We start from the raw sequence: 8,324 nt of genomic DNA, 5'->3' as shown, positions 1-8,324 counted from the left end.
GGTGCAGCGTGGGCACCTTGTTGTTATTCAGCTACTCTGCAGGCAGGACACGCCTTCTCTGGGCTCTGTGGTTCTGCTGCAGCACCCTTCATGGCATTACATCACCGAGTTAGAGAGCAGCCCACAAACCCACACACACACACACACCACACTGACTGTACACACTTGCACAATGACTGCAGACACACAAAATATATTACACAACCATAGGGTGGATAAACACCTCTCCATCACTACACCACAGTCCACCAGAGAACACACCCACAAACACCTCACCACTACCAGCAGGTCAGAGAACATCACGTTGTGGCATTGACTTCTGAATTATGACCGATTCATTCCTGCTGATGGACCAGTTAGAGTATTGTGAAAAAATATGAAAAGCCAAACGCTTTAAGTTATTTCACGCCTGTGCTTTTGTAGGCCTGGATAAATCTGAAATATTTACAAAAGGAGGGAGAATTATTTTTCCTTTAAATTAAATGTATATGTTAACACCTTATTTAAAAGGATGTCTATAAAGACGGCACAACAGATATTTTCGATACGGAAAAGAAAACATTCACGGTCCAGCAATGTCACACTCTATTACACTTTGAAGAATAAAAACAGCGAAAAAGAGCAGGGAGTGAGACACACCGTCTGAACGCAGAAAAACGACCGAATTAAAGAAAAGAGCATTCTCCAAAATCCTGCGTAATATTTGACTCTCCCCGCCCAGAGGGATTAGTGTTACCTTGAGAGCCCTTGGCTTTTTGCGCCTGATTTGTCAGCGCAGTTAATCGGCTGCCAACCAGAACAAAAAAGCAGGACAGCCAAATTACCCAAAACAGCCTCCATCCTACCCGAACAACCCCCACCCGAAATAGGGAGGGGGGGGGAAGGAACATTAAATCGAGAGAGGGGTTCATGTTTTGCCAAAAATACGCACCGTCCATGTCGGAGACATGACACTCGAAGAGGATCATTAGAAGCATTGTGTGTAAAATAGCAAATCTAATTTTCTGATCACACATTTACAATCATATTTAATCTAGCCTGATTTATTTTACCTCCCAATGCAGTAAAAAGTATTTTTTAAAGGACGGTAGAATAATAAACATAATAGTTTGTACCAATTGAAGGCACTAATTGTTTTTCTCGGAACATGACACCAAAGTGTTTTCGTTTGTAAATGATTATGGAGCAGGTGATAAAGCACCTTTGGGCCCTTTGCGGGGAAAAGAGACGCATTCTGGGTGGGTCACGCCCGTTATGAAGCCTGTTTTGAAAAAAAGCCTGATTAGGAATTCCCTCTGCATAAATGCACAAGATTCATCAAATCCTATTACCTCCTAAAATCCTACACGTTGAAATATGTGCTGCAGCGAGGGAAAAAAATATAGAATTTCCTTGCGAATTAGCATAAATGTGTAGCCTCTTCCATCAGTTCAAATGGTCGGGTTTTTTTTACACCGTGTGTAGGTATTCCATTAAAAGGCGTGAGACAGACAGGAGGGCCCGCACACCGTGCGGCTCATTTAGAGGCAGGTGGTGGATTATATGGCGCACTGCATAAGGCCTCGCGTGTTCTGCAATGGAAAGGACCCGATCTGCTGTCTTAGGAGACATCGTGCATTCGTCGCAGTAAAGCGTAAATGAAAAACGGAAAATGCAGTACTCAATTAAATATGAAGCCCCGAATGGGTCTAAATCGCAGGCCCAGATCAGCTTTAAAAATGCGGACGGATGAGTGGAATACAGCTCAACGTGCAGCATGAAATGCAGTTTATTGGAGGCAGAGCAGTCCCGTTCCAGCCACCCTCCCTGCGGACACCGCGACGCCATTCGATCCACCGGGGAACTGAAATAATCAAAATCATCATAATCATGCTTTCCTAAAATAAAATAAAAATTAAAAAAAAATAAAAAAAGTCCCCACACTCAATCCTTCGGACACCTTTAAAAAAATACTAACTACTACTTCGGTTTGATTTGTTCCGATGTTTCGAGGCCATTTTAATATGAAGCGTTCGTGTTTAAAATATTGATTTTAGACCTCAACGTTTAGTTTGATGGAGTTTCGGAAATGTGACACCCGTTCGACCAGTCTGTAAAAACAGCAGGCTGCAGCTGGATTTTTGGAATCCAGACACACGAGAGGAAGAGGGATAATGGAGGAATGTGATGCTTATTAGCCTACATGGTGAGGAAGTGAGCAGCCTGCTGCTGCGTGCTGTCCGTCTCCGTTCACACAGAAGGTCACGTATCAAACGGCATGTCATCCTGCTCCAATTCCATCCCAATATGCATCTCCGTTTAAAGAGTGCGTTCGCCGTGTTTGCTGTGCGCTGCGTGTCATGGTGCATTTGTTTGTCATTTGAACATGAAGCTGTAGACGAGAACAATGCGTGGACATTGGACACCTGGCGTTCGTGCCATTTATTATTCATCACCCTAAAAACAGGGTGAAGGAAATCTGCTTCGTGGTTTAAGTCTTTATTTTTTCAGGGTTGATGCTCTTCCTATTTGATACAAAAGCGTGGTTAAAACACCGCATGGTGGTATGTGCAAGATCAAATAGAAATGCAAATAAAATGGATCACTCATATCGAAAACATCGCCTCAGGGAGGGGAGAGGACGTGTGTAATTCTAAACCCGCCTGCCACGGTGCCTCTGTTCCAGCGAGGGGATTGAGAGGCCAACATCGCAGATATTCCCATTTAGAATCCCTCAAAAGCTGATTTCCCTTCAAGGAGACTCACACCTGCTTCAGCTCCGCCATATTCACCGTTCCGTTGCGCACAAACTGGAAAAGTCCTGTTAAAGTGTCAAGTTGCGCGATACCTGTGCGTCTGGAGAGGAACCCTGCCTTTATTCTGCCTCATATTTTTCTGTGGCACCTGCTCCCGTTTCACTACATTTAATGCCCACGGGGTTTGCACGCGGACCAGCAACATGAACAGGTTAGGGTAAAAGACGACGCTACTGACCTTAGTTAAGCATTTTGCCAAGAGTATCCAACTGTTAAAATCCAGCTGTAAAACTCCTCACCCCGTAGTTATTAAAATCCAGGATCCCGTTTAAAGCAGCAATGTTTCCGCTGCTGGAAAGGGCGGTGAGCACGAGGCGGTACCGGGCTGGGTTTATTGCTCCTCACAGGTGCGTCGACCACGGTGCATCACACGCTCAAAGGCGGCTGTAAGCTCCGTGCGACTCACAGCGGCTGCCGGCAAGAGGCGCACGCACGCACACACACGCGCCACTCGGGTCCGCCCTCTACTTAGCATACGACATTTAAAGGCGTACAGGCTCGTAGCAGAGCCTACGCACGCGCGCGCGCGCACACACACACACACGTGACTATTTCAGTGCATTAGGCTCTTGTAAAACGGAAGGTCCCATGATGTGCGCAGAGAGGGTCAGTTCATCACGGAGGCGTGTGAGAGTTTATTTCAGCCCTAGAAATAAGAACCATGGAACCAAAAGGTCAACTGTTGGAGGATTATCAAAAAGGTGAAGGTGGGCAAAGCAGCTGCCATTCTGAAAGCTGACTCAATAGCAACCTCTGAGGTTCTAGTGGGAAGCAATCCCAACGGGCTTATTGGTCACCAAACCTCAGTGAGCGTAACAACTGGAGAGGCATGATGCTATTGTCCAGTCCCAGGACGGGACACAATCAGACCTGGACGAGCTGTTTGGGTAGAAGCAAACTGGAAGGACGAATCATGCACTGACCATACACAGAATCATTGTGGAACGGTGTATTAAGAAAAAAGCCACTGTTCCACAATGTTTATGGAGGACAGAAGCTGCAAAATCAAAAATAAATATATGTAAGTGGCCTAATAAATTAACTAATATTCCATTAAATGTACCAAAACAAATATTAAAAATAAATATAGGCATTCATAATTGATCAAATTTTACATATGGACATAAATGGATTGTTCTCTTTTAATTTGCTCTTCTTTATTTTCCTTTGTATTTATTCCCCGATTTATTTATTTATTTTCTTATTTAATTTTTCCTTTTATGTAGTAATTATTTATACTTATATATTAGATTTTTTTGTTGATCCTTTACCTTTTTTTAAATGTGTGTATTTATTTTTGTATTAATTTACTTCTGTATTATTTTTCCATTGCATATTTTATTTTATTTTTCATTTTATTTATGGATGTATTATTTTCTTTATACATTGCTTTGTAATGCATTTCCTCATCATTATACAAATGAGGGGTCTGTCATAAATGTGTCATCTGAGACATGCAGGCCGATCCAGGAATTGGCAACATTAAGTGTAAATTATTTAGAATTTCAGCTTTTGTGAGTTTCTCCAAATTTGTTATATCCCGTATATTGTCATAAGGCCTCTTGGTGGCTTGTTATTGTAATAATAACTAAATCAATTCATTAATAGAATAAACAAGACTATTTTTGCTTCCCAGAATCAGGGTTTATTATTCTATTATCGATGCTGCTGTTATTAGTAGTAGTAATATTTTTTTAATTATTACTTCTGCTATTATTACTACTTCAATTATATGTATAATTTCTGTCAATCCATATTCATTTATGTTGTTTAATCTGTACACATGACATCTATTGCACTTCTGTCCATCCTGAGAGAGGGATCCCTCCTCTGTTGCTCTCCCTCAGAATTCTTCCTTTTTTTCTAAATGTTTTTTTGGGGAATTTTTCCTTTTCCGATGAATAGACAGTGGCCATTATACAAACAATGCCACAAATATTGAACATGTCAGCAATTTAATTTTCATCTCCATTAATTCATTTGACACATAGTATGATACAATATACAATATAATAGTATAATAATGCAGTACCATAATAAAATATCACAACACTACATACAATGTAGTGAGTCAAGTGTTTAAGACCAATGAGCAGTCATATGTAAACATACATTACATTACATTACAGTCATTTAGCAGATGCTTTCATCCAAAGCGACTTACAATAAGTGTATTCAACATCGGTATTCAAGAGAACTACTAGTCACCAGAAGTCATAAGTGCATCTCCTTTTTTAAACAAGCATCTAAGAGCATAAACCAGAGCAAAAGTACAGTGCAGAAACAAACTAGTACAATAAGTGCAACAAACTAGTATGAATACAATAAGTGCTGAGTGGAAGGCTCAGGGTAGTACTTCTTGAAGAGGTGAGTTTTCAGCCTGCGACTCTGCAGTCCTGACGTCAGTGGGGAGTTAAAATGATTGGTTACTAGAGCAACTAGGGAAGAGTAAAAGTAGCCTAGTTTCCTGTCTTACTCAATGTGCCTATGAAGTTGTGGCTATTCAGAAGTTAATGTTTTGGTATAGCTTGTTTGTGCAATCACGTGACTATTGTGACGTGCAAAATTCTGATGGAGGTCAGGAAGTAAAGAACCAATATACTGCACGAATTGGAAATGGAGCAAAGTGAAAACATAAAAGGGTTGGTTGAACCTGCATGCAGCATCACCACAAAATATAAACACATATTGGTTGTGATCCCTACAAAATATAGAAGAGCGATTTTTGCCACAACTTGACCGATTTCCCCGGTGTGGAGGCGATCGTCATTACAAATGAACTCGTCCTCCAGACCTCCTACTACACGGCTTGCCAGATGAAGGCGTACAAGAGTCTAGAAGCTTACAACTATTTCTTGAGTGGTTGCGTCCACAACCTCGGAACCAAAGTAGTATTGAACGACTGCCATCTTGTTTTTACCCGGGTAGCTAGCAAAGCTAAAAACAAATCTCTCGGTAGATAGCTAGTATTAAATAGCTTTCTCCCGCATAAAAATGACAAAAACACAGACAAAAACACTGACCATGGTGGCGATATCGCCGGAAACATAGCCAGACACATCTGTGACAATATTGCAGATTTGTTTGAGGCTGTTATTGAAACGTTCTACAAGGCCATCCGTCTGTACACTGAGGTTCTTATCTGGCTCACCTTCAACAACTTGCACATCTCCTTCATTACCCGAGACATGAAGCAGCTTCCCTGGTTAGTTAGAACTTCTTTGATAATGCCAACTCGACTAAAGAGTTGCAGTGCGTAACGGGACTGCCTCTGTAGCGGGTGGCATAATCCATGATGACTAGGATGTAATGGTGCCCCCTACTGGACTTTGGCAGGGGTCCTACTATATCCATGGCCGCTCTCTGGAAGGGGATGTCAATCAAGGGATTCTGATAGTGTACCTTTGGAGCTGTCTTCTGCCACTCCAGGCAGCTTTTGCAGTAATTCTCTCTGCTGTACTCTCAAATACCTCTAGGTAAGCCTCAATGTCATCTTCAACAGTCTGTTTGGTGAGCACTTTACTGGGTTTGGTAGGCCTCTTTGGTGTTATTACATGTTGGCCCAGTAGACATTGCATCTTGTAAGGCTCTGGGACTGCTGGGTTTGGTTTGGTTCTGAACAGTCAAATAGAAGGATCTATAATAATAACTTCCTTATAAGTGTTGTTCAAACCCGTGGAAGCAGTAAGAAGCAGTGCAGCGCTCACGGCTCACGACTCGGGACTTGTATGTGCACAAGCCACACGTCTGCCTGCCTCTTCCTTTTTTCCTGTTTTCTCAGCTTAAACATGTAAAGTGCACAAAACACCATATAAATAACTTGGGGACGATTGTTTACCCAGTCAATTTGGAGAACATTTACGTGTTTCATGCAGTAGTTAAATTGTTACTTCAGTTTTGTATTAAGGCCGATTGTTGAGTGCTGGCTAAGCTAACATGGTAGCATAACACTGCCTTCCCTGGTATTTTCTGGCTCTTGCACATCATCATATTTGTTTATTGAGAAGCCAATCAAATATGTATGTTTTCATGGGTTGTTTCATGCTAAATATGTTGGTTAAATGTTACTGAAAGATGTAGGTGTTAGCATGCTAGCCTGTGCTAGCCCTCTCCCCTAAGTTAGGGATTGTTTATTGTTTTACCCCAGAGTAAATGTGATTCAGAACAGCTAAAACGGTTTAGATACCAAGTTATGACACCAAATATGTTGATTTGAGCATAGTAGTTGAATATAAATGAGTGAATGAAATAGAAGTGTGAATTTTGATTTTTTTCTTGATGTAATTTTGTTGAAGACAAATTTCATGAGATATAAATCTGATAAAGGTAATTCTGTTTTGATGCATTTTACCATATGAACCATACTTTATGCTTTTTGACATGTATGTATGGACACAAGAAAGACATTTTGTGAATACAGTGAAAATTAGAAAAAAAACAAAGATTGACAATGACTGTTTGCATTTGGAAAATGTTAAATAAATATAGCCCGAGAAGACTTAGAATGAGTAGCCACACGTTTGCCTGCCTCATCATTTTTCCTGTTTTCTCAGGCACACACATTTGTTCGTGTGAAGGTCAGAACTCAAAAGACTAAAATGCAGGGATCACACAAAAACAGAGTATCGGTCCAAAAGAAACAAAGTTTACTAGAAGCTTGAGACATAAAACAAAACAGGTCATCAGCGTAGCAATCTGCACAAACAAAAGGCAAATCCAAAAAACCAAAAGGGCTCACTGAGCGAAAACACAGAGGTACTGGGAGGTCTGATGGGATAATAGAACACAGGTGACAAATAAAACTAAACAATGGCAGGAAGTAAAACAAACTGGGAAGCATGAGGGCAAGTATAAATACAAAATAAAACAGAACAACCTCTATGGTTAGTATACTGATTAAGTATTGCATATCAATGCCGCAAAACCAGAGCCATCGTCTTTTTTATTCCATGAATTCTTCTTCCTTATCAAAACCTGGTGTCTATATAGCCAGAGTGATAATATTGACATAGGGCCAACATCAATATTTCAGCACCTGTAAAATGCAAGCCAAAAATATATCAATGGAAAAACAATACGGCTATAAAGCTCATATAGTTTTTTGTTGATTCTGTGTACGAGTAATGTAGAGTCAACTTGAACTCCCCTCTTTCTCCACATTATCTTCACCTGTCTACCCACCTCTCCAACCTTCCTCCTTCACAGGATACTTCCTTTCAATAGCAGTTCTGTTGTCATCCAGGATAAAGTTACTTTGATATCTCATTCTGTCAGGAAGGGCAATTAAAAGGTTATGGTTGACAGAGAGAACAAGAAAATGAAAGGAGCAGAGAGAAGCACCAGGAATGACAGGCCAAGCTGAATGTGGCAAAGGTAAGGAGCTTGGCAGACGAGCAAATAGAAGCAGCTGTAGTGGGCTCAATTTGAAAGCTAGAAGATACTGGTATCATATGAAACTAGACACCTGGATTGGGTGTGAAGGGGGGGTCCTCCATAATTCCTGATGACTGGCCTGTCTTTGAGACAGGC

General features: G+C 41.1%; 1 protein-coding gene across 8 annotated transcripts in view; it reads right to left on the bottom strand.

The window, feature by feature from the left end:
* nrxn3a (neurexin 3a) overlaps positions 1-3,228 on the bottom strand; it is a 147,177-nt gene extending 143,949 nt beyond the window's left edge. For 7 of the 8 annotated variants that reach the window (XR_004213417.1, XR_004213418.1, XM_031866735.1 and 4 more), the window contains exon 1: positions 2,974-3,227. The gene's annotated coding sequence lies outside the window, so the exon portion shown is untranslated. Of the gene's footprint in view, positions 1-2,973 lie in introns of all 8 variants that reach the window. The other variant, XM_031866738.1, reaches the window with a different exon arrangement.
* Between the last annotated feature and the right edge of the window lie 5,096 nt (positions 3,229-8,324).

Source organism: Anarrhichthys ocellatus, unplaced genomic scaffold (assembly GCF_004355925.1).
Source record: "Anarrhichthys ocellatus isolate YVR2014 unplaced genomic scaffold, GSC_Weel_1.0 scaffold36, whole genome shotgun sequence".
Classification (NCBI taxonomy): domain Eukaryota; kingdom Metazoa; phylum Chordata; class Actinopteri; order Perciformes; family Anarhichadidae; genus Anarrhichthys; species Anarrhichthys ocellatus.
The sequence above is the reverse complement of the archived record's forward strand: the minus strand, read 5'-3'. Positions and strand labels throughout refer to the sequence as shown.